The following is a 26,893-nucleotide window of genomic DNA, read 5'->3' as shown; positions in this document are numbered from 1 at the left end:
GGAAACGGATGTGCCATCTCTGGCTGCAGGGCCCCCGACTGGCCCTAAGTCTCCTTGAATGATGATTATTTGCAGAGCAATCACATTCCCTGATTAATTCCTAGGGGATGGCAGGTCCTGGAGGGCGAGCTTCTTCACGGAGGATTCTGTCTGCACGGCTCTGACCCAGACGAAGGGGAAGGTGGAGGTTGGCCTTGGGCTCCTCCCAGCCCTGCCTGCCTTTGAGCTCAGCCAGACGGAGCAGGGCAGTGGCGCCCTCTCATCCCGCCCCTCTGCTGCCGGAATTCAGCCTCTGTCTGCCGGTGCCAAATGGAAACGGTGTCAAATGGAAACGCAGAGACAGAGTTTTGGGTAAAGGAGAAAAAAAAAATAGCTTTATCGCTTTGCCAGGCAAAGGAGGGTCACAGCAGGCTAATGCCTTAAAAACTGTGCCCACCCCCCTTAGAAAGAATTGAGAGGAGTTTTATAGTAAAAGGGAGACACGCAGGTTTTCAGCTAGGAATCAGGATGGGACAAGCATGCATCCTTCTTCCTTCGGGGGGATCTTAGTCATCAAAGCTGGAGTCAGGCGATGGTCGCGGTGGTGGTACTCTGGGCCATCGCCCAGGATGGCAGGACTTGTGAAAAGGGCCTACTGGTCAGAGAGGAGAACAAACTAGGAAAGTTCCTGAAAAGCACCCTGTGCTGACAAGCGTTAAACCACGGGCAACCGTGCTCGGGGCGCCTGGTGCTTAGCTGACGGGTGATTGTGTCGAGGGTGCAATTAAGCCAGGGAGAAGGACAAGGAAGGACTCTAAGCTGTTCGGTTTTAAAGTATGCATTTCTAAAAGAAGCACGAGGAATATAATGTTTCTCTTGGGCGTGGAAGCGGCACACATCATTACGTGTGTTCCTTGAGAGGGAACCGGGATCCTGTCCCGAGGCTGCGCTGCTGTTGCTCGAATGGTCCTTCCTTCCCTGACCAGCAACTGTCTGAGCCTGTCCCTTGGAACTCAGGGAAGGTCACGGTGGCTGAATGAAGCCCATCTCCTAAGAACGAGAAATGGGGGACATAGGAGCCCCACAGGGCGGTGTCCAGTTTCACCTCCTGGGACCACACCTGCATCCCGGCTACAAACCAGCAGCTGTGTCTGTGTTTTCTATCTGGCAGCACAGATGCTGTTCCCTCACTTTTCATGCGCACGTCTCTGAGACTGTGCCCTCTAGATTAATTCTGAAGACTTCAGAACTTGTACAGATTGCAGAAAGTTATTTATTAATGTATTTTTTACCATTTGTGGAAAAGGGAACCGCAAATACAGGTGGGAAGTGGGGGAGAAGGGTGGCTTTCTTGCAGTGAAATTTTTCTACATTCCTCTGAGCTAAAAATAGAGATTCCGATAGCCCTGCTGGTTTACCTGTGCATACCTGAGGGAGGCTGTGCTCCTCACGAGTGGTGGGAAATTGAGGCTTTGCATCGCACATCACTGCTCCAGGTGTGCCCTTATTTATGTTGAAGGCTGATTATAGTTTGTCAATAGAAAGAGGCGATTTGGTAGATAAGACCTAAAATTGCAGTGCATCGTGTTCAAAATAAATCTCAGACTATTCACCTTTTCAGCAAACATCAGAAAGGCAGTTATTTTAAAGACTAAGAGCAGCAAAATATTTCTTTAGCATGCAAATAAAGGTGTGATAGCGCGTGTGTCACCTTTAGAAGCGCATTTGCTAGAGCCTGGAAACGTGTCACGTGACTGCAGAAGATCCTGGCTGGCGAGCAGAGCAGCAGGACTTCTGGGGACAGTTAGCGGAAACTCTTAAGGTGAGGGCCAAACACGCCCGCCAAGCCTCGGGCCTCGGGTGTGACTCTGTTCTGGGCTCAGCGGAAGGGCCAGGGCTTCAGAGACATCATCTAGCAAAGGCATGGAGTGTAGACCTCATTCTATCCAGGCTGTACCCACTACCACACATCCCCCTGTTGAAATACTTGGGTCCGTTAGAATTCTTTGGGTGTCTTAAGACACACCCCAGTTAAGGACAACAGCACTTCTAAAACAAGATGAAGAAACATCAGATTCTGTCGAGTAAAAGATGGATACTTTTTTTTTAAAAGTTTGTGCAAGAAAAGCGTCATTATCAGAAGAAGGGAAGCCATAGGCAAAAATGAAAGGCCATTTCAATGCAATGGAAAAAAGGTTAATATCCACAACCTAACGGAAAAAAGGTCAAAACGTCTGCATTTCCAAAGCGGTGCACAGACGTGAAAGGAGGTTCAAACTCACAAGCAACCAGTCAATGAAGTAAATGAAGACAATTAAAATGATAAGTAGATCACATTTCCTATTCACCAAATTGACAAAAGAAACGGCTGAAAACAAAATGATCGCAGACACCACTGATGCACGTGAGGACGAAGAGCGAGGAAACCTCTCCTGTGCGCCAGGTCAGAGCCTCCGTGGGTGCCACCACCTTAGGGGGACAGCCCCTCCCAGTGAAGGAGGTGAGCTCGGACACGCCTAGCACTAACCCGTCGTGTGCTCACACAGTGAAATAGTAAGCGGCAATTAAAACGAGCAGACTTAAGCCACGGGTAGCAGCACCAGCCAGTCTTGAGAGCATCATGAGGAAGGTGAAAGCAGGAAGCAGGAACATCCTCAGCGTGCCATCATTTATTACAAATTAAAAGCAAGCTGGACAACTCTACACAATCCACAGAGCCACGCCCATGCCGGGCAGAGGTGGAAACTGTGTCACAGGAAGCGCCCCTTTCCCGTGAAGCAGGAGAGTGACTGTTGCCATTTTCCGTCTGCCGATGAGCAGCCGCCAAGACGGTCCTGTGAGGCCACCAAGCCTGAAGGTGCTGGTGGCCAGAGAAGAGAGACGGGACGGGACAGAAGGAAGAAACGGGGAGTGATGCTCTTTTCTGCTCTGGCAGAGGTTGCCAGGGGTCAAGGTGAAGAGCAGAACTGCTTTTCCAGGTCTTTGATGCCCCCAGCTGTACCCGCCCTGAGCTTGCCGCATGTCAGAACTGTTGCTTCCCTACCCAAGCCAACAGTTTCATGGTTTGTTTCTCTCCCCAGGGGTTTAATTCTGCAATAAAAAAAATCTCCTCTAATCCCACTTGCTCTTCCTTTTGTCCTCTCATTTCCCCAATTTTCTAGCACAGTGTAGCTTTAACGACAAAGCAAAATCAAGAACGACCAAATCGTGTGTCCTCACCCGGAGCTGAGAAGCTCTCGTGCATTTGGCCGTTTATGCTTCAGCAAAGCCTTATCTCACCAGGGAGGAAGGCTTGGATTGCAAACAACAGAATCCCACCGCAAGCTAACGGAGCCGAGACAGACGGAACGACATCAACAGGAACCAGACTGAAACGAGAGACATGAACGGGTCTAGGCTCCCGGGGCGTCTCCAGCACGGAGCTGTGCCTGCCCATCGTCTCCAACTCTGCGTCAGCTCCGGGCTCAGTGTCCAGGCTGCTGATGCCAGAGGAAGAGACAGCGCTTCTCTTCCTCAGAGTCCAGTGTAAAGTGTTGGGGGTGTGATGGTTTGATGGCACCTGCCCCCAGCCTGGACGCTGCACTTGCCCTTGAGGCTGGGGGATGCTGGCTCGGAACCTTGATGGAGCACCAGCCAGGACCATGTGGACTAGGGCTGGCGGTTTCCTAGCCAGAGGCGAGTGTCTTACCGGAGGAGGAGGAGGGGCGGCAGAAAGTCCAGGCTGCACCCTCACAGACGGGGAGATGGGCTCACCAGGTGACTGGCCCCACTCACACACTCACTCACGATCACACACCTGCACTTGGACTTTGCTGTGTCTGAGCCCAAAGACAGTGCTGCAAAGCCTGCAAGATCCTTCTTTTAAAAATCGAAGTAAACAAAACACTTGGCGTAAAGTTCACCATCTCAGCCACTTTAAGTGTACGTTTCAGTGGTGTTGAGATCCACGCTGTCCTGCAACAGACTCTAGAACCTTTTCACCTTGTGGCACTTAAATTCTGTCCCCATTAAACACGAATTCCCCCCCCCGCCCCCATCCTCTCAGCCCTTGGCAACCACCACTCTCCTTTGGTTTCTACGATTCGATGGCTAGGACTTTGCAGCCGTGAAATCGGAGAGCATGTGTCTTTTGTGTCTGGTTTCTTTCCTGGAGCGTGATGTCCTCCAGGCTCACCCACTCAGCACCTCGAGGCAGAAGTCCCCCCTCTAAAATCTCTATAATGTTTCTCTACGGGACTTTATATTACCGCATCTTCCTCGACCGCTCACTGGTCAATGGACATCTGGGTCGTTTCCACCTCTTGGCCATTATGAGCAACGCGTCTGTGAACGGAGGGATGCAGCTATCCCTCTGAATCCTCTTCACTTCCTTTGGCTGGGATCGCTGGGTCACGTGTAATTTTATTTTTAACTTTAAAACATTTTATTACAGTTGACTTGCCATGTTCTGGCAATTTCTGCTGTCCAGCAAGGTGACCCAGTGGCATATACATACTCTGATATCATCTTCCATCGTGTTCTATCACAGGCGATGGGACACAGGTCCCCGTGCTGTGTAGTAGGACCTCGTTGCTTAGTCACTCCGTTTTTTTTTTTGGTCTATTTAAAATTTTTTATCACAGTTGATTTACAATGTTCTATCAATTTCCACTGTAGAGGAAAATGCCCAGTCGTACATAAATACATATTCCTTTTCTCACGTTAGCATCCATCATGTTCTGACACACGTGACTGGACACAGGTCCCTGTGCTCTAGCAGAATCTCATTGCTTATCCACTCGAAATGCAATTGTTGCATCTACGAACCCCAAACTCCCAGTCCATCCCACTCCTTCCTCCTCCCCCTTGGCAACCACAAGTCTGTCCTCTGTGTGAGTCTGTTTCTGTTGTGTAGAGAGGTCCATTTGTGCCATAGTTTAGATTCCACATATAAGTGACATCATAGGGTCTTTTCTTTATCTTTCTTACCTCCTCTGGTATGAGAATCTCTACTTGCATCCATGTTGCCGCAAGTGGCATTATTTAGTGCTTTTTATGGCTGAGTAGTATTCCATTGCGTATATGTACCACACCTTCTTAATCTATTCATCTGTTGATGGACATTTAGGTTGTTCCCATTTCTTGGCTATTGTGGACTGCTGTGAATATATGGGTGCATGTATGTTTTGAACTGTAATTTTGTCCAGATATACGCCCGGGAGTGGGATTGCTGGATCACATGGTAGGTCTGTATTTAGCTTTCTGAGGGACCTCCACACTGTTTTCCACAGTGGTTGCACCAACTTACACCCCCACCAACATGGTAGGAGTGTTCCCTTTTCCCCACACCCCCTCCAGCACGTATTATTTGAAGTCTTATTAATGATGGCCATTCTGACAGGTGTGAGGTGGTACCTCATTGTAGTTTTGAGTCACACTTCTCTAATAATTAGTACTGTTGAGCATTTTTTCACGTGCCTGCTGCCCATCTACATGATTCTTTGGAGAAATGTCAATGTAGGTTTTCTGCCCATTTTTCAATTGGACTGCTTGTTTTTTTTTATGTTGAGGTGTATGAGTTGTTTGTATATTTTGGAGATTAAGCCCTTGTCAGTTTCACTGTTTGCAACTATTTTCTCCCATTCTGTAGGTTGTCTTTTCATTTTTTTTTTTTATGGTTTCCTTTTCTGTGCAAAACCTTGTCATTTGATTAGATGTTTATCCATGCTAAATATCAAGAGTTCTCATCCACCAACCCCACTCCCTCCCCCTCCCCCTTGGCAGCCACAAGTTTGTTCTCTGCACACGTTTGTTTCCGTTCTGCAGACTCTCCGAGGACCCAGCGTACTGTTCTCTGTAACGGCTGCAGCATTTTCCACCCCCACCCTCCGTGCACAGAATTCGGGTCTCCACCTCCCACCTCACTTACCCTCCGTCTTGGGAGGGTGGCCACCCCTTGTGGGTGTGGTGGGGGAGGACAGTACACTTCGCGGAGGAGCTCTTGTTTATTTCATGTGGTCACAACGCGGAAGTGGCCAAGGGGCACAGACGCTGCGATCCTCAGCTCAGCTGGGGTGTTTGACGAAACTTCAGCTTCTAGTCCTGGGTGCGGCATCCTGCAGTGAGGACACAGATGAAAGCCCTGCCTCTGGATCACAGCCCCGGCTCCATTCCCAGCACTGCTGACCACCGGCGAGGACCAAGGTGGGCCTTGCAGGCTTGCCACGGGAGGGCTGATCATTACACTCCCCCCCACACACACACAGTTGATCCTGTGCGTTTTTCTTCACGGTGGGGGATATTTCTGTAAGTTGTTTTTTCTCCTGGCTAAATAGCTAATATATGGGGTTTTTTTCTGCCACAGAAAATAATTACTGCAGTGCTGTTGCGACATCTCTTTAATGCTCCAGTGACACAGTGATCATAAGAGCCGAAAGGGAGAAGCTGGACAGGTCGCTAAGCCACATGGAGGAGTGAAGCCACGTCCTGAGATGCTGAAGAAACTGCTCCCTAAACCGCAAATATAACAGCTCATGTGGGGACATGTGCCCTGTCCTTCTGGGCCCAGAAGAAAGAGACGCCGTGAACAGAACTCTGACCCGATCAGCTGTTTCTCCTCCAAACCCCAGACGTGGAAAATAACGGCAAAAACATGTGCCATTTTCCTGTTTAATCATATTCACTGAGGAACCCAAACTTACTTGGCATTGGAGACACCAGGAAAATAAAATCCAGACACAGGCCGAGGAGAGGGAATCCTCGAGGCGGGGGTCTTCTTTTTTCTTCTCAGCTTTTCTCCCCGCCTCACATTTTTTTTGTTTTGCTCTTGTTTCTTTCTGAACTTCGTGCCTTTGAAAGGGCCTAGGCAGAGGATGCAACGGCAATACCCACAGCACGGGGGCATTCTTTTCCTGAATAGGATGCTGTCCTGATTCATTTTTCTCTGAATGTCAACGTTCTGGGTTATGAATGATTAACTGACAATTATAGTTGTACCTCCAACTCTCAAATGGTTTTAGCCAGATGCAACCTCATTGGGCAGGTTGAGTCTGCAAACAGAAGGATGCTTCCTGGTCCCGATTATTGAAAGTTTAGCCACACAAAGCCTGTGGCCCTGGCCCCTGGTGCTTTGGTGGGCGTTGTCAATTGGTGCAAGTTTGGTCACGCAAAATTGTGGGGCTGCAATGCCTGGGGAATAACTGGCAGGGGAGGTCCTGGGGGAGCTCCTGGATCTAAACATGCGATAGACTCTGAGCCTCCCTCTTTTGTGTCTCGTTTTGACGCTTTACAGCCAGGGCACTGACATTCCTCATAGGAAGACCGCCGTTCTCCTGCTTGGGCAGCATGTGTCCAGAAAATCCATGTGCTCCCTGCACCGGGGGCGGGTGTTAAACCAGGCAAGAACCCCCAAGTTCACTGGGGACACCACGGCCATCAGCTCGGGGTACCATGTATCAGGACAGGCTCCGGGATGTGCCAATGGCCGGCAGCACTGAGGCTTGCAATTCTCCCGTTTCCTAAGCCTCCAACACCTTCTCACACAAAGGAAAGAAGGAATGTTTTCTCCGCCCTGCCACCTTCTCTGTACGAAGAACAGAAGCGCCTGCCTCTGGGAAGCAGCACGTTGGTGCCTGGCAGGGCAGGGGCATCGTGGTCTGTGGTCCGTATTTAAGATGCTTTCCCCAGGAGAATTCCCTGCCTCTTAATCATCTCCCCACGTCTGTTGTCAAGCTTGGCCAGACCTGACGAGTAACCCCTCCTCAGTCCTGGGGTTTGCAAATGATGTGGCCTCTGGCTATATGGTTCCCAAGGATGTCCCTGCTTCCTTGCAGAGCAGCCGCCTCTTCCCATGTTCTGATTGCACATTCCCATCAAAACCGCCAGCGGACGTGGGCGAGCCTTAGGGTCACTCATGAGCTTTGGCTGCAGAAACAGGATCTGTACTAATTGCCAAACGAAGCCACGTTTGGCAGCGTGCAGAACAGAGCAGGACAAGGGCATCCTCAAATCCACGGAGCAGGCGCTCCAGGGGGACCGGAGGAGACAGGGATGCGGCAGGCTGTGTGCATCCCCGTGGGAGATGTTCCCCTGCCGTGGCCCTTCTTTCCTGACTCCTGAGAACTCTGACCCGGAACTCTCCCACTCCCGCCTGCCTTCCTGGCCTCTGCCTTTGCCACTTCACCCACCCATGTCCGAGAACAAAGCTGCGCCCAGGAGCTCTTTGCTGTGGAAAAGGGCTGAGGTCTCCCTGAGGCCTGAAGCTCCAACAGGGCTCCGCTCTGAAAGTCTCAGAAGCTCCAGACCAGCCCTTTCCCACTGCAGGGAGAACGCAGAGGTGCTGGGGACCTTGCCAAAGGCAGATTCTGCTGCGGCAGGTCTGGGCTGAGGTCCTGCCCAGGCTGCCTCTTCAACCATGCTTTCCAGCCACCAGCTCCACTGCACTGGAACCAAGCAAGCACGAGGCCCCCAACCCGCTCGACTGACAGCATCCCCACCCTGGTAGGTGTTACTGTCCCGCCAGCAACAGGCTGGGACGCACCGCCTCACTCGCAGAGAGAAGATGCTTCCCCTGTTTGGGAGTAGGTTCATCATGATGAAACGTGGCCAACAAGATAGACCTAATTTTTGGTACCAGGTGCACTGATGCCCAAAACGAGGTTCCATGAGGGAGATCCCACGAGTCCCCCTTTTACTGACATGGGAACTCAGGTCAGAGCAGGTGATTATCTCGCAAGCCCATGCGTGAGCTAGTCTTTGGATTGGCCGTCTCTGGCAGCCTCGTCTCACTGACTATGATGAGACCCAGTCAGATGTCTGCTTCTGGAAAAATAGAGTCCCATTCCTCCTGCTAAGTTTAGTAAAAACCCTGAGATAAATAGATGGATAGGACTATAAATGGGTCTCCCTCTCTCTCTCTCTCTATACACACACACACACATATACATATATATGTGTACTCACACATATCTACACACATATAGAGAGAGACCTGGACAGAGCTATATAATATATAATATATAGCTCTGTAATGTCTATGGTTACTTTTTTAGTTTTTAAACTTTATCTATTGAGGTAACTTTGGTTTATAACACTAAGCTTCATGTGTACAGGATTACATTTCAAATTCTACATATATCATACATGTATAGAGATTGATAGGGCTATAAATAGGGACATGTCTCTCTTTAGATAGATAGACAGGTCTGGATAGATCGAAAGATAGACAAAGAGCTACATGGGACGTACACCTATTTATAGTATAGACATTAAACATGAGCAAACTCTGAAAAGTAGAAAGCAGAGGCAGACCTTCTAGGGCCTCCATAAAATGTGTTTGTGAATGACTCTGGGTCTTTTGTGGCCTCATAAACCTCAAACTCAGCACGCGAGACCCCAGCCACCTGGAAACACTAACAGGTACCAACCCAAAAGCTTCCCCCAGAGCCCACGCTCTCTAACTGGAGGATCAGAAAGTGGGACCGAGGCAGACAGAAACCGTTTAGAAAGTAACTGCTCAATGGCAGGACGGCGGGGCCACAGCTATGTAGGATCCGAGGCGCATCGGCTTTGATGACCCTCTACGCCCGGCGGCGAGGCTGAGCGGAGGCCTGGGCTCTGTCCTCGGCAGCCCGTACTGAAGCACCCAGACTGGGTCAGCATTTGAAAATCACCCGAAGGGATCTGCCATATGGACGGGCTACAGGAGAAACGGATGTGATAACAACAGCTGACACAGAAAAGAGCATTTGGCAAGGTGCCACACCCAATCATGATTCAAAAAATCTCTCTGAAAAATAGGAGTGAAGGGAAGCTCTTCAACATGGAAAAGAGAGTCTACCAAGCAAACAAACAGTACCCTATAGCAAACATTAAAACTGGAGGTGAAGAAAAAATTGGCAGGGAAAGATTGAATGCTTTTACCTACTATTTTGAGTAAGGCAAACATATTTGTTCCCTCCACTGTTTTTGTATGTAAATAAAATTTATTTAATGCAAAACTCATTCAGGAGTTCCCATCATGGCTCAGTGGTTAATGAATCTGACTAGGAACCATGAGGTTGCGGGTTCGATCCCTGGCCTTGCTCAGTGGGTTAAGGATCCGGTGTTGCCGTGAGCTGTGGTGTAGGTCGCAGATGTGGCTCGGATCCCACATTACTGTGGCTCTGGTGTAGGCCGGCGGCTACAGCTCCAATTAGACCCCTAGCCTGGGGACCTCCATATGCCATGGGTGTGGCCTTAGAAAAAGGCAAAAAGACAAAAACAAAAAAACCTCGTTCATTTATGCAATGTCTATGGTTACCTTTTTAGTTTTTAAACTTTATCTATTGAGGTAACTTTGGTTTATGACATTAAGTTTCATGTGTACAGGATTATATTTAACTTGTGTCTACACTGCAGTGTGCTCACCACCAAAAGTTTAATTTCCACCTGTCACCATCCAGTTGGCTCCGTTTGCCCACTTTGCCCCTTGCCATCTGGTAGCCGCTACCCTGTTCTCTCTATCTATGTGTTGGTTTGTTTCTTTTGGTTTTTTATTCATTCATTTATTTTTATATTCCACATGTGCATGAAACCATCTGGTATTTACCCTTCTCTGTCTGACTTATCTCACTGAGCATAAATCCTTCAGTGTCCGTCCATGATTTCACAAATGCAAGATTTTTATGGCCGAGTATCATATCTCCTTACCCATCCATCCACTGACGGGCCCTGAGGTGTTTCCACGTCTTGGCTATTGTAAATAAAAGTTCAATGAACACAAGGGTGCATGTATCTTTTTGAATTAGCGTTTGTGTTCTCTTCAGGTAAATATCCAGAGGTGGAATAGCCTCCACTATTCCACATGATAGGTCTATACTAAATCTGGTAGGTCTATTCTAAAATGTTGGTAGGTCTATTCTGAATCTTGTGGGGAATCTCCATGCTGTTTTCCACAATGGCTGAGCTAATTTACACCCCCACCAACAGAGTATGAGGCTCCCTTTTCTCCACATCCTCACCAATACTTGCTATTTCTTGTCTTTTCCACAATAGCCATTCTAACAGGCGTGAAGTAAGTTCTCCTTGTGGCTTTGATTGGCATTTCTCTAATCAATTAGTGATTCTGAGCATCTTTTTATGCTCATGTTGGCCATCTGCATGTCTTTTTTTGGGAAAATGTCTATTTAGCTCTTTTGGTCTGTGTTTTAATTGGGTTTGTTTTTTCTGCTGTTGCGTTGTGTGACTTCTTTATTTTGGATAGTCACTCGTATCAGATATATAATTTGCAAGTACCTTCTCCCATTTGGTAGGTTGTCTTTTCATTTTGTTGATGGTTTCCTTCACTGTGCAGAAGTTCTTTAGTTTGATGTAGTCTCATTTATTTTTGCTTTCGTTTCTCTTGCCTGGTGAGACTTATCCAGAAAGATATTGCTGAGACAGGTGTCAAAGAAGTACTGCCCACATTTTCTTCTAGGAGTTTTATGGTTTCAGGTCTTACATTCAAGTCTTTACTCCATTTTGAGTGGATTTTTGTGTATGGTATAAGATAGTTTTATTCTTTTGCATGTGGCTGTTTAGTTTTCCCAGCACCATTTATGTAAGAAACCATCCTTTCTCCATTGTATGTTCTTTGCTCCTCTGTCACAAACTAACTATATCTGTGTAGGTTTATTTCTGGGCTCTCAGTTCTGTTCCATTGGTCTATATGTCTGTTTTCCTGCCAATACCATGCTGTTTTGCTTAATATAGCTTTGTAATATAATTTGTTTTTTCCTTCTGAATTATTATCCTTTTTATTTTTTTAATATAATATTTTAATTTTTTTCCATTATAGCTGGTTTACAGTGTTCTGTCAATTTTCTACTGTACAGCATAGTGACCCAGTTACACATACATGTATGCATTCTATTTTCACACATTATCAGGCTCCATCATAAGTGACTAGACAAAGTTCCCAGTGCTACACAGCAGGATCTCATTGCTAATCCATTCCAAAGGCAATAGTCTGCATCTATTAACCCAAAGCTCCCAATCCATCCCCCTCCTCCCCTCCTCCTTGGCAACCACAAGTCTATTCTGCAAGTCCATGATTTTCTTTTCTGTGGAAGGGTTCATTTGTGCCATATATTAGATTCCGGATATAAGTGATATCATATGGTATTTTTCGTTCTCTTTCTGACTTGCTTCACTCAGTATGAGAGTCTCTAGAGTTCCATCCATGTTGCTGCAAATGGCATTATTTTATTCTTTTTCACGGCTGAGTAGTATTCCATTGTGTATATGTACCACTTCTTCCCAACCCAATCCTCTGTTGATGGACATTTGGGTTGTTTCCATGTCTTGGCTATTGTGAATAGTGCTGCAATGAACATGCGGTGCATGTGTCTTTTTCAAAAGAAAGTTTTGTCCAGATATATGCCCAAGAGTAGGATTGCTGGGTCATATGGTAGTTCTATGTATAGTTTTCTAAGGTACCTCCATACTGTTCTCCATAGTGGTTGTACCAGCTTACATTCCCACCAATAATGCAGGAGGGTTCCCTTTTCTCCACACCCCCTCCAGCATTTGTTATTTGTGGACTTATTCATGATGGCCATTCTGACTGGTGAGGTGGTATCTTGTGGTAGTTTTGTTTTGCATTTCTCGAGTAATCAGTGATTTTGAGCATTTTTTCATGTGCTTGTTGGCCATCTGAATATCTTCCTTGGAGAAATGTTTATTCAGGTCTTTTGCCCACTTTTCAATTGGGTTGTTGGCTTTTTTGCTGTTGAGTTGTATAAGCTGTTTGTATATTTTAAAGATTAAGCCCTTGTCAGTTGCATCCTTTGAAACTATTTTCTCCCATTCTGTAAGTCGTCTTTTTGTTTTCTTTTTGGTTTCCTTTGCTGTGCAAAAGCTTGTCAATTTGATGAGGTCGCATTGGCTTATTTTTGCTTTTGGAAATTGACCTGAGAAAACATTTATAAGGTTGGTGTCAGAGAATGTTTTGCCTATGCTCTCTTCTGGGAGTTTGATGGTGTCTTGTCTTACGTTTAGGACTATAAGCCATTTTGAGTTTATTTTTGTGTATGGTGTGAGGGTGTGTCCAGTTTCATTGATTTACATGCAGCTGTCCAGTTTCCCCAGCACCACTTGCTGAAAATACTGTCTTTTCCCCATTTTATATTCTTGCCTCCTTTGTTGAAGATTAATTGACCGTAGGTGTCTGGGTTTATTTCTGGGTTCTTTGTTCTGTTTCAGTGGTCTGTATGTCTGTTTTGGTACCAGTCCCACACTGTCTTGATGACTGTGGCTTTGCAATATTGCCTGAAGTCTGGGAGAGAGATGCCTCCTGCTTGATTTTGTTCCTCAGGATTGCTTTGGCAATTCTGGGTCTTTCATGGTTCCATATAAATGTTTGGATTGTTTGTTCTAGTTCTGTGAAAAATGTCATGGGTAATTTGATAGAGATTGCACTGAATCTGTAGATTGCCTTGGGTAGTATGGCCATTTTTACGATATTAATGTTTCCAACTCAGGAGCATGGAATATCTTTCCATTTCTTGAGTCCTCTTTAATTTCCTTGATTAATGTTTTATAGCTCTCAGCATATAAGTCTTTCACCTCCTTGGTCAGGTTTATTCCTAGGTATTTAATTTTGGGGGGGTGCAATTTTAAAAGGTATTGTAGTTTTGTACTCCTTTTCTAATATTTCATTGTTAGGGCCTCCAGCTTCATTCTTTTTTCTTAGCATTACTTTGGCTTGGGGGGGGGTCTCTTTGGTTCCATGTAAAATTTAGAAATTTTGTCCTATTTTGGTGAAAAATGTAATTGGGATTTTGCTAGGGACTGCACTGAATCTGCAGATTGCTTTAGTAAACTTAGGTCATTTTTAATGTTAATTCTTCCTATCCATGAACACAGCATACATTTCCCTCTCTGTGGTCTCATCACTCTTAACATATTGCTGGAAGCTGTACCCAATGCAATACAGCAAGAAAGTAAAATAAAGTAATACATATATGAAAAAAAGAAATTTAACTGCTTCTATTTGCAGAGGACCTTATTATTTACTTAGAAAGTTCCAAAGGAATCTACAAAAAAATCTCCTAAAACTAATAAGAGAGGTCATTGTGATTGTGGAATATGTAATAAACATAAAAATTAATTAATTTTTTAATAAACAGACTACGATAATAGCAATGCTCACAAAGACTACAATATTACTTGCAATTGTTAAAAATAAATAGATATAAATGTCACAATACATGTACATGACTTGCACGCTAAAAACTATAAACACTGTAGCCACTGCACGCTTGGGCATTTATGCCAGAGAAATAAAAACTTATATTCACACAAATCCTGTATGTGAACATTCATAATAGCTTTATTCATAATGGCTCAAAACTGGAAGAAAAAAAAAAAGGAGTTCCCATTGTGGCGCAGTGGAAACAAATCCGACTAGGAACCATGAGGTTGTGGGTTTGATCCCTGGCCTCGCTCAGTGGGTTAAGGATCTGGCGTTGCTATGAGTTGTGGTGTAGGTCGCAGACGCGGCTTGGATCTGGCATTACTGTGGCTCTGGCATAGGCTGGCAGCTATACCTCTGATTAGACCCTTAGCCTGGGAACCTCCATATGCTGGGTGCAGCCCTCAAAAGGCAAAAGACAAAAACAAAAACAAAAACAAAAAAACACCAAACAAACAAACAACAAAAAAAAACACATGTACTTTGATAGAGAATAGTTAAATTGTGGTATGTCTGTGCCACGGAGTATCAACACTCCTCCCTGAAAAACAGCAAACTATTGAACATAACGACATAGATGAAACCCCAGAGAACTTGATGAAGAAAAAGAAAAATCCCAAGTTTACCTTCTAAGTGATTCCATTTATATAAGTGTGAACTGACCTCTGGCTCTCTCCATCCACCTCTACATGGATTAAATCAGGAGCCACTGAAGCTGCTGATGTGCTGCCCCCCCTTCCCCGCCCCCCACCAGCAGAGCTCAGGGTGAAATTCAGGAGTGAGGCACAGCTGCTCTGGGAAAACTGGAAGCACAGGTCTTCAGGTCGATATTTTTAGGAGAAGATTTTATGTGCCCATTTCTTGCATCTCCTCATGCCTAGAAAAACACTAAAATCCTTCATGGTGATGCCTGCTCCTTGTGACTGGCAGTGACCTTCAGGAGATCAGCAACAAACTTTTGCAAAGTGTGTGCGTGGCTCCACGCTCTCCCCTCACCTTTATCATACCCTGATATTCCACCTGTCCTCTTTGGGCGGTATTTCAAGTATCTGAAATACAGCTGCATGGTCTGCAGTTAAGGATAAAACAAAGAATGTCACAGTCATCTGAGAATGCAGTCACCTCCAAGGGGAGAGTTTCTGTGAAAACTCAGGATTTTGGCCCTGATGGCTGAGGTGCATATCAAAGGAATGATTTCCCTGAGCCCAGGCCTCTTTTGTTCCTGATACCTGCCCTCTGTCTTAAAAACTCCTATATATCCTAGCCATCCCCACCCCCACCCCCGCCTCAGAGAGGTTTCTCTGGGCTACCTGACATGCTGTCTCCAGGGCTTAGGTCCTAATTTTGCCCCACACAAAACTTAACTCTCAACTTTCAGGTTATGCACTTTTTTTTATGTTGACATAAGCTATGTGAAATGACAACAGGCTTATGGAACTGGAGACCGATTAGTGGTTGCCAGGGGTTGAAGAGGTGTTAGGAGTTAGACAGGCAGATGGTGTGACTATAAAAGGACCACAGGAGGGGTTCCTATGGTCACGGCAATGCTCTGTATCTTGACAGCATCCATGTCAGAGGCCCATCGTGAGCTTGTACTACAGATTTGCAAGGTACCACTGTGGGAAACTGAGCAAAAAGAACAGGGCATCTCTCTGTGTTATTTCTTACAGCTGCCTATGACTCTACAACCATGTCAAGAAAAACATTTAATTCTTTAAACACTCATCTATACCACCTAAAAATCACACTACATTGTAAATTAGCTAATTTCAACGTTCAAAAAATTAATGATGTAAGGAATTTTTACACAGCTGATATGAAAGCATTTTTGAACTCCACCCTCACTTGGACTAAGCATAGTCAGAGGGTTTCCAGTAATAGAATCCAAGATGAAATCTAATTGGTTTTCACATGCGACCAATCAATATTTGAACTGTGCACAATTGGTTGATCTAAAATACATATGTCTTCAGTGAACTGGAGAATGCAAATTCTGTTTCTGAAATTGTTTGGGGACTTACAAAGAGGAAAAAAAGAAAAAAGGAAGTTCAAGAAAGTGGAAAAAGCGATCTACCAAAGTGAGTATAAAAGTCAAAGAAAACCTATCTTATGGAGAGAGTCCTTTTGGGATATGCTGACCCAGAAGCGTTTGATAGAAATGAGTAAACATAAATTGTCTTGCTTATATCGAGAGAGTTTGTCTTAAAACATGGTCTCCATAAAATCTGGACTAAAGTTTTCTCATTTATTGTGAAAACGGTGAGGAGTGTGCTGAGACAAAGCTCTGTTTCATCAACTCAGACATCTCGGTGTTCAAGTATTTGGGGGGAAAATCAATTTTCTCTAATCAGTCAAGGAGGAGCTTTCGTAGTAACTGTATCAAGGATTAACTATGTGCCAGAGGCTTTCCCAAGGCTCACTCACCCCATGTGTCTGTCGTCTGCCCTTGTGGGTCTCATGGATCCCGGGAGGGCTTGCCTCATTTCATTTGCATAGTAAGGAGCTCCTCTAATTATTTCTATTTTACAGTTGAGTGGTTCTCAACTGGGGGTGGTTCTGGCCAAGTGTGGACACATTTTTGGTTATACTGAGTATATGGGTGTTACTGGCATTTAGCCGGGGGGCAGAGATGCTACTAACCCCCCCTCCCCCATGCACAGGGTGGCCCCCCATCAGGAATGATCCAGTGCCCAAAGTCAATTGTGCCCAACTGGGAACCCCGGTGATAGTGGGAGAAATGGCTGCAGTGAGGTCAAACTCTTGGCCAGAGGGGAGCAGCCAGTCTGCAGCACAGCAGAGCTGTGACCCCAGGTTTGAACAACTATTTTGTTCTGCCGCTGGGGACCCACAATACCCAGGACTCTGCTGGCTCTGTAGGGACATCCTGAACAGTTGGCTGCCTGGAAGCCCCTGAAATCAGGGGCTCCACCTGTTGTCACCATTGGAACAGGAATCCAAAAGCCAACTCCCTAGGGAAGCTCTTGCATAACTTCATGCTGTTGACTTTTCCCAGACTCCTGCTGGCCGATGACCATGCTCTCCGATCTTTGAGCCCAGTTTGGGCCCCAGAAACTCTCGAGGGACAGAAGTAAGGTTGATGCCATTCTGACCCCTACAAGGGAGTGGCTCCCCTACAATATGCAGCATTTCCCTCCCTGCTCGACCCAACGCCTCTATCTCGTATTTTTTCCCTGTCTTTGAGCAAGAAGATGAGACTGAGAGAGGGAAGAGAGATGAGACTGAAGGAACACATTTAGAACTGATCTAACCATAAAAATCCGAGGTCACCACCACCTCCCCTCAGAGCAAACAGCACTTTATTACTTTGGTCTGTGTCTGCTATTGAACCTTAAATTAGTTCAAAGGAAACAGGGTGCTTTCTTATTTCTTTCTCTCTTGCTTAAACAAATAGTAGCATTCTCAGAAGAGAACTTGTGCTACAGTGAATTACGTTATTTTCAATAAATTCCAGCAGCGCTGCTATAGTAACTGTCTTAACCATGATTAATGTAGGAAACATTAGGAAAGCATGTTATTATTATTCTAAATTAGGTTTTGCTTGAATTAATTTTTATGCATGGTTACTAAGATGTAAAAGAGTTTCTGAATTGCTAATTGTAACATTACTTCTTTGGAGATAAGATGAGATTGGGAACACAGGGGCGCCTGCTGAAGGATCCCCGGTTTGAATATTTGCCTAAGGGCCAACATGTGATTTGTTAGGTTGCCTGCTAAGGAACGGTCGCTTGACACCCATGGAGTCTTTAGTTCAAGATTTTCTTTCAGCATCGCCCACCTGCATCGACTTTGTGGGAAAAGCACCATGGTTATTAATATCATATCATTTTCATGGTGTGTGGGGGGTAAGAACAGAGGCAGGCAGCCCCCTACAGAGCCAATGGTACACTTTCTTTTCTCTTTTCAAATCTTCTTTTTATCCACGATGATAGGAAAAATAAAAACAAGAGCATCGAAGTACGGATTGTTGACAATCCCCAAGCAAATAGCAGGTGCTTCCCATTCTTTCACTTCACAAAGGTCAGCGGAGCGTCTGCCACATCTGGGCGTGGTGGGTGCTGCTGATAGTCTGGAGGACGCTGGCCTCCATGCTCCTGGAACTTACATGTTAGGGAGAGAGACAAGAGGTGTCTGGAGGAAGCGGGGGGGGAGTGCTCAAAGAGAGAGGGTGCGTATGTGGTCAGACACTGCAGAACCTTGTGGAACATTGTGGGGAACTCGGCCTTTCCTCTGTAGAATAAAAACCAACTCCTACAAAACAGCACGAAGTAAAAAGCAACTCCATTAGAAGAACAGACAACAGGTTTGAGATGATTTGCAAAAGATGAGTCCCGATCATCCAGGCGTACGAGGAGATCACACTATTTAGTCATTAGAGATGGGAAAAATGAAAGGCAGTAGCCCTGAATCAGCTGGGGATGACGTCTGAAATCTGGTCATACCAGGTGTGGACAAGGATGTGGGGAATATTGACTTTACCAGGAACTACTGATGATCAGTCCACCATTAACCATTACTTAGTCAAACGAACCATATGCATATGCTAAGAACCAGCCATACCTTCCGTGGTTATGCTTGCCAGGGCAGCCCTAACACAGGTTGCTAACAGGACACGCACAGGAGGGAGAAGTACCACACTGTAGATGGACACCATGGACAGCATCCACGTTAAAGAGGCGGTGCTCGCCTTGCTTGAACGGATAGATCCGTAAATACAGCGCTGAGTGTTGGTAAGCAGGCGAGACGTGCGAGGCTGGGAGACGTGACAGACTAGCAATATGCGTTCTCCAAGAAAGCAGGCGGGCGAGGTGATATAAGTGAAATATGGGAGGCTTCGTGGGGTAGGGAACGGGAGAGATGTATGGGGCTGGAGGAAGGCAGAGGAATATACTAATAATAACGCACCATGCGCCAAATGCTACAATTGGATGGTACTCTTCGCACAAGTAGTTTGGAGAGTTTTCTTTTAAGATTCGACTTGACCAAGGAAGCTACTAATCTAGGACTTTTGTCATTTGTAAGCTTGAAGTTAGAACACGAGCTCCCAAAGAACAGGGTCGTGGCTGCCTGCGGACGGCTCTGGTAAAGGGTCCGTGATAGTGCCTGAAGAATAGAAGTTAGCCAACATTTAAAAAATCAATTCACATGCATAAATAAAAAGGTAAATACTTTTCCTTAAGATGTTCCTCAAAGTTCCAGTATGGCCTTCCAAGCTTTTCTGGCTCTTAGTTTTGTTACATGCACATGTGCTAGTTTCCCTGCCATGAGCCACACTCTGTACTGGGGAGGGTCTCACCTTCCCCCAGCCCTTGAACTGGATCCTGTCCACACACCCTTCGTTCTGGACCTAACTGACCCTTCCAGGAAGACTTTCTGACTTCCGAACTAGGGTGAGAGCCCTGTGAAGCATCTTCCTCTCCCATTATGCACTCCTTTGCTGCTGACCTCTCACTACTATAATTAGATAATTATTGTCTAATTATTTTTTAATAACTGTCTCTCCTGTTAGATCCTCAAGCCCAGAGACTCTTTCTGATGTTATTGAATCCCTTGGACCAGACATCTAATGGGCAATTTATAAATTTTATTGCTGGAATAATGAGCTGTTGGAATAAAGGAAAAATGAGAATTAGATAATTTTTCTTCTTTTGAGCAGCTTAAGTAAAAGGCTTTTAAAGGGCACAGAGTTGAAGCTACAGTGCTAACCTGACTCTCCACGGATTTGAATTCTCAGCCCAGCCCCTGACCCTCATTAGTGCGTTCAAGGGCCAGCTTATTAGGGTGCCCTCTGAGTTAACACAGAAAAGCACTTTTTTCCTCCAGTCTCCCAACATCTAGATGAAGAAGGCAGACAAGCTTCTGTGGGTGGTGATGGGTGTGCTGTGTTTGTATGTTTCTAGTGTCCCAAGAAAATATTTAAATGCACAAGCCACTCGGTCTCCAGAGCGTGGCATCTCCACGGCTTTCTTTGGGGTTTGGGGTCTAAGCCTAGGGGGTTAGGGAAAATTCACAGGGGAAAGAGAAGCTTGAGTCATCTGGTTCCAGATTTGCTGAGGTCTGCTCTGTCTCCCCCTCCCTGCTTTCCACCCTTGGCTTAGAAATGGGAGATGCGAGGCAGGAGGCTTTGTTCATTACTGGCTTATTTGTCTCTGTTGGCTAATTGTTCTTTATCATCTGCTGAATGGAATAATGATGTGCCCAAACCAGTGAATTCTGCTTTTTATTAACATTTTGTTTAGAAATCTTTTGTACCGAATGGGTTTTGTGAGTGACTCTCTGTGTGTGTGCCTGTGTGTAGCTCTATCCAGCGGCAATTGAGCCATGGCAACAATTAAGCACCCTAAAAACGGGGACTGGAGACACACACTTTTCCCGCCCCAGCTCCAACGACCTTCTTTTCCCTTCCGGATTCACTCTGTTTCATTACCACATTGGCTTTTACATGTCCTTGGGGCGATTTTGTCGCTCTGAAGAGGTTTTACCTTGAGTGAGGTTTTGGCAGTGTGTAGGCGATGTCCTCCCTTAAGTAGGCGTCATATTGGGATCTGGTGGAAGGCCAACTGACCAAGGGAGCTTCCCTGAAGAGATATTTAGGAATGGACACTTCTGTCTGCTTTCCTAAGCACACATGATCTGGGTATAAGCATTCCTCAAGAAAGAGCCAGCTAATGGCTTTTTCATACTGTTTCCATGAAAAATTCAGCTCTCACTCAGTTGCATTTGTGGACTGGAGTTTGGCACTTGCCAGCACTTGCCATCAGCCTCTACATGGATTAAATCAGGAGCCTCTGCAGCTGCCGACCCACAGCACCCATGGAGCAGCACTCAGGGTGAGATCAGAAGTGAGGAGCTCTGGGAAAACTGGAAGAACAAGTCCTCAAACAGCTAGATTATTTTTAAGAGAAGATTTTATGTGCCCAATTCTTGCATCTCCTCATATCTAGAAAAACACTAAAATCCTTCCTGGTGATGTCTGCTCCCTGTGACTATTTGTAATCTTCAGGTCAGCAACAAACTTTTGTAAAATGTGTGTATGGTGTGTGCACCTCCCCCTCACCTTTGTCATACCCTGATAGTCCCCTTTCCTCTTTGGGCGGTATTTCAGAGCTATCTGTTAAGGATAAAACAAAGAATGTTAGTCTTCTTCCACTGCAGTCACCTCCAAGGCTGACAGCAGGTGAGCCCTGAGGGCAGTGAAAATTCAGGATACTGGCCCCATACCGGCCCCATAGCTGAGGTGCATATCAAAGGAATGGTTTCCCTGAGCCCAGACCTCTTTTGTTCCTGCTACCTGCCCTTTGTAGCAAAAACTCCTATATATCCTAGCTCCCCCTCACCCACCCAGGAGAGGTTTCTCAGGGTTACCTGAGATGCTGTCTCCCTGGCTTAAGTCATAATTTTGCCCCAAATAAAACTTAACTCTCAACTTTCAGGTTGTGCAGTTTTTTTTAGTGGACATATTATCAAATTTTCTTTATCACTTTTAACCCTGGAAGCAGATCACTAGCCTATTAACCGTGTAGATCTTGGGGTGCTTAAATGACTGGATTATTTTTTGAAAGACCCAAGTTAGGAAGGAAAGAGTTTCACAGAGTAAACCCACACTACAGCCACTCCCCCACTGCTTACATTTAAAACTCAAGAAAAAGTACAAAAATCAGCTACCCAAGGAATCTGAAAGTTAACCAGTGACAGGCACCTTTTGAAGGGGGAGTCAAAACGTGAAAAGTGACCTATACAGAGGAGTTTTCTGAGTTCTCCTTTCATGTTTGGCTTCCTAGCATTGATTTCAGGACGGTCCCCGTTGCTTCACTGCACAAGACACGTGGGCACCCCAAATTGGAAGAGAGCTCCCACCCTTCTGGTCAGAGGGCCGGGAAAAGGGGCCTCACTCTCTCAGCAGGGCCATAGTCATAGAACCGTGTGTGTGTGTGGGGGGGGGGGTCAACATGGGAGGTAAAACACTGGAAAAACCACTCTCCTCAACAGAGAACTGGAAAAGGGATGGGAAAGGGAGCCTGGAGAGTGTAGGGGAGACTCTTAGGAAAGAAGAGGCCTGGAGAAGGGTCCCCTCAAATCTGGCATAAGCCAACCCCAGTCTCTGGCTTACCCTCAAACAGCACATGTGCAGCCAACACCCAGAGCAGAACAGCAAAGAGCTCAACTATGGTATATATTAGCTGAGTCCCAGACTAGCCCCAGGTGGTGCATACAAGAGGCAGAACCAAAACTTCACAGTTAGGCCTTTAAAACTAAACTCACTGTAACTACCTCTGACATAACTTACAGAATATGGCATAGAACTCATGGTCTGAGCCCAACTGGGTTGACTGCCTGGCAAAAAGACACAAAGCACAATAAGCCTTATCAGGAGGATGGTAACAGGTGTCACGCATAACAGGCAAAATGTTCAGAATAAAATCCAAAACAGCCCAAAATGCAAAGCCAAGGAAAATGTGGCCAACTGGCAAGGAGAAAATAACCAGCAAGATTCCAAACTTTGAAACGATCAGATAAATCAATTATTGGAACTGTATTCCTTAAAATAAAGGTGAAGACACTGGGAGTGAAGAGAAATACAGAATTTTTCAGAAGGGAAACAAATGGTGTAAAGAAGACTCAAATGGAAATGTCAGAAGTGAAAATTTAATATCTGAAATTAAACTCACTGGACGAGTGTAATATTAAAATGAAGATGCAAAAAAATTTATTGGATTTGAAGCTAGACCAAGAAAAAAAAAAAATCCAATCTGAAGAACCCAGAAAAAAATTTAATAAAAATGAGCAGCACCTATTGGGTTATATCAAAAGGTCTAACTTTTTTTTTTTTTTTTTTTGTCTGTATGAGAAGGATAAGAGAAAGAGATTAATGCAGAAAAAAATTAAATAAGTAATAGCAGAACACATCTTAAATCTGATGAAAGACATGAATCTGTAGGTCAAAGAAACTAAAACAATCCAAACAAGATAAACTGAAAAAAAGAGAAAAAAATCAAATCAAAATAAAACAAAACCTCATAGGTACACCTTAGTCAAAGTAAAAAATAAAGACAAAGAAAAAAATCAAGAAAACAGTTTGAGGACTAGGATTTATTTTTTCTTTTTAGGGCCACACCTGCAGCATTTGGAGGTTCCCAGGTCGAATTGGAGCTACAGCTGCCAGCCTACACCATAGCCACAGCCACAGCCACAGCCACACGGTGACCCACACTGCGTCTGTGACCTACACTGCAGCTCGCAGCAAGGCTGGATCCTAATCCCATGAGCAAGACCAGGGATTGAATGCACATCATCATAGACACCATGTCAGGTTCTTAACCCACCTAGCCACACAGGAACTTCAGGAATGGGATTTTTCATTAGAAATCACGGAGGCCAGAAAAGAGTGGAACACATCTTTAAAACCCATAAATAAAGGAATTGTCTCCCCAGACATAAGACTTAATGGTGGGAAATGAGAAGCTTTCCCTATTGGGATTAGAAACAAGGCAAGGATATCCACTCTCACCAACATGCACTGGAAATCCTGGCTCGTGCAGAAAGAGGAGGAAAGGAAATAGAAGCCATACAAACTGTGAATGAAGAAGTACAACCGCTTTTGCTCACAGAAGGCCTGACTGTCTGTGTGGAAAATCCTTAAAAACGGACTCGAAACACCCCAAACCCTGAGACTAGTCATGGGGTATGCAAAGGCCCCTGGACATGAGAGTAAATAAAATACGAAAGTCAAACATGCAAGCCTGGTCTCATCATGAGAAAATGTCAGATAAACCTAACTTGAGATACACAAAAAAAATAAAATAAGATAAGGAAAAACTGAGACGCTTCCATAGCCCAGAGGTGACTTAAGGATCACGGCAACTAAATGCAAAGACTTACCTGGGCTGAGACTGTGGAACAGAAAGAGGGACCAGTGGAAAATCTGGTGAAACTGAGGACCGTCTGCAGCTTAATAGTGTTGTATCCACGTCAACCCCTTAGTTGTGATCAATGCACCACGGTTGTGTAAGACGTGCCTCTTAGGGCAGCTGGCCCGGTATGGTAAAGGCATATTCTGTGCAGCTGCAAAGCTTGCGTAAGTCCCAAATGATTTCAAACTAAAAAGTTAAAACAACAACAAAAGAACGAAGTCTTTTTCAGAGGAAGCGCTAAGGAGTGATGGACGGAGTATGGGATTGTGGGATGCCCCCTGATGCTCGTAGGTCATTTCCCAGTCACTACAAAGAAAACTAATAATAATAATCATGAGTGTAGTCTCCAACGTGCACGATGATTTTTTCAATCTTACGACATAATTGCAAAGGAAAGCCTCATTAGAACACAATGACACCCTAACAAATGGCTAGTTTAAACCTTATAAAATAATGCACTTGCTCTGCAACTGCCACTTTTGAGCAAATCCTCTTTCACACCCTCTCTGTCTTCCTCCCCTCAGAGTCCAACCCCAAATTCCCACCCTGAAATTCCAGAGCCATTTGCAAGATCCTTGCAGTTTTATTTAATTCTCACAACTGCACGAGATAGACATTATTACCACAATTATGCAAATGAGGACGCTAAGGCCATTTTCAATTTTTGTTTAATTTTATTGTGGTAAGAACACTTAAGATGCGATCTATTCTCTTACCCCATGTGCAAGGGTATGTGATAGTATTGTTACTATAGGCATGATATTATATGGCCCATCTCTACAATGCATTCATTTTGTGTAACTGAAATTTTATGCCCCTCGATTAGCAAGTTCCCGCTCCCCTCTCACCCCCAGCCCCTGGAAACTAACATTCTGCTCTCTGACTCTACAAGTGTGACGATTTTAGACACTTGTGTTCGTGGAATCACTCAGTATCTGTCCTTCTGTGACTGGCTTATTTCACTCAGCACACTGTCCTCCACATTCACCCATGCTGTCACAAAAAGCAGAATGTCCCTCTTTTTCAAGGCTGAATACAATTCTATCATATACACATACCACATCGTCTTTATCCATTTATCTACTGATGGGCACTCAGGCTGTTACCACGCGTTGGCCACTGTGTCTACTGTTGAAATGAGCACTGGGGGGCTAGTATCTCTCTGAGGTCCTGATTTCAACACGTTTGATAAATACCCAGAAAGGGAATGGCTGGGTCGTGTGGCAGTTCTACTTTGACGTTTTGGGGGGAGCTTCCATGCTGTTTTCCATGGTGGTGGCACTGTCTTACGTTTCCCCGAACAGAGCGCGAGGGCGCCCGTTGCCTCACGTCCGCACCAGCACTCGCCGCTTCTTGGTTTTGCCAGCAGAGCCATCCTGACAGGGGTGAGGCGATGCCTCATTTGGCTCTGAATTCGTTTCCCCGATGCTCAGTGGTGATGGAAATCTTTTCATGAACTTGGCCTCTGGGTGTCTTCTCGGAGAAATCGCATTCAAAACTGTAGCCTGTCACTATTACGATTCTCATTATTGCTAATGAGCGGCAGAAGTTCCGTCCGCATTTCGGAAGTGCACCCTTATCTGATGTGTGGGGGACAGATACGTCTCCCGCTCTACGTCACTCTCCGCCCTGTGGATGGTTTCATCTGCTGTGCGGGAGACTTTACTTTGATGTAGTCACACTTCTCTGTGTGCCTTTGCTGCCTGTGCTTTTGGTGTCGCATCCATGAAATCGTGCCAAGAGCAATGTCGTGAAGCTCTTCCCTTACTCTGCAAAGGTCTCTTCATCCAAAGGACTCGGAGAACCACAACACGTGAGGAAGGGTCCGATGGAGCCAGCAAGTTCTGGGCGGGAGAGGAGAGAAACGGTCAAAAACAATCTGCAGGAGCCCTGGGAGCTCCGAGCCCAGTGTTTGCCTTTGCTCTCGAAACGTTCCTGTGAAGGAGAGTCAGGGCATCCAGGGAGGACTCTGCTTCCTCTGGAGCCGAGGCTGGCCCTGGACCGGGCGGGGGCAGAAGAAGGCAGACTGCGTTTGCAGTTCCTGGCTGATGGGTTCAGACTCAGGGGCCACCAGTGAAGATAAATATTGGAATCCAGCCTGATTCTCAACCCTCCTGAGCGGTCCATGAATTTAAAAAATGAAAATCTTGCCATCATAAGCAATCAGAAGTCCGTTCACTCACTTTTATCATACCGAGGGGAGAGATCAAATTCCATGATGTCCTTGGCATGTGGTGCTTTTAAAAACAGACCCCTGAGGCAAATGTGTCTGAAGGAGTGTTTAATCTTCTCTCTCTCCCGCTGGCAGCCAGGAGCAGGGCTGGGTCCAGGTAGGGGTAGGATATTTGTGTCTGGGGAAGCCCCGGAGCACGGACCCCGGCTCTGCCCGGATGAGGCTGAGCCCACAGCCTTGATGGTTGCACCGAGCAGCAGAGAGGCCAGGCAGCCTCGGAAGGAACCCGAGCATTTTCATCAAACAGAAAAGCCACAGGAAGAAAAAAGCAGGGCAATAACACACTTGGGGTGAGGTGTCTGTTCAAAGCGCTGTGGTGGTTTCAGCGCCGCTTCCCTAAATTACCTGGTGCAAGTCAAGTAATTGCTGTTTCAAAGGAAACCTTCCTGGAACAAAGTGTCTCATCGCTTGAGCGAGCCAGCCTTTACCCTTTCCCGAGAGTGACTTTTATCTGGAAAATGCTAACGGGAACGGCAAATACCTGTAACGCCAAGGCAAGCAAGGGATCTGCCGGGCGCCGGCCGTGTGAGGATCGAAGCTCACGGAGGAGTTCAGTCCAAA

The 26,893-nt window shown here is 45.7% G+C and overlaps 1 long non-coding RNA gene across 3 annotated transcripts in view; it reads right to left on the bottom strand.

The window, feature by feature from the left end:
* The window catches only part of LOC102161661 (uncharacterized), a 509,074-nt gene that overhangs the window by 12,147 nt on the left and 470,034 nt on the right, over positions 1–26,893 (bottom strand). Inside the window, exon 12 of one of the 3 annotated variants that reach the window (XR_014832665.1) lies at positions 23,007–24,285. The exons of 1 other annotated variant lie outside the window; for it this stretch is intronic. This is a non-coding gene — a long non-coding RNA (uncharacterized LOC102161661). Of the gene's footprint in view, positions 1–23,006; positions 24,286–24,753; positions 25,944–26,893 lie in introns of those variants that run through there. One more of the 3 variants, XR_014832663.1, reaches the window with a different exon arrangement.

The sequence above is a fragment of the Sus scrofa genome, chromosome 17, assembly GCF_054392235.1.
Source record: "Sus scrofa isolate SSC_HxYL_T2T_F1_AM1 chromosome 17, Sscrofa_HxYL_maternal_Yorkshire_Landrace_v2.0, whole genome shotgun sequence".
Taxonomy (NCBI): Eukaryota; Metazoa; Chordata; class Mammalia; order Artiodactyla; family Suidae; genus Sus; species Sus scrofa.
The sequence above is the reverse complement of the archived record's forward strand: the minus strand, read 5'-3'. Positions and strand labels throughout refer to the sequence as shown.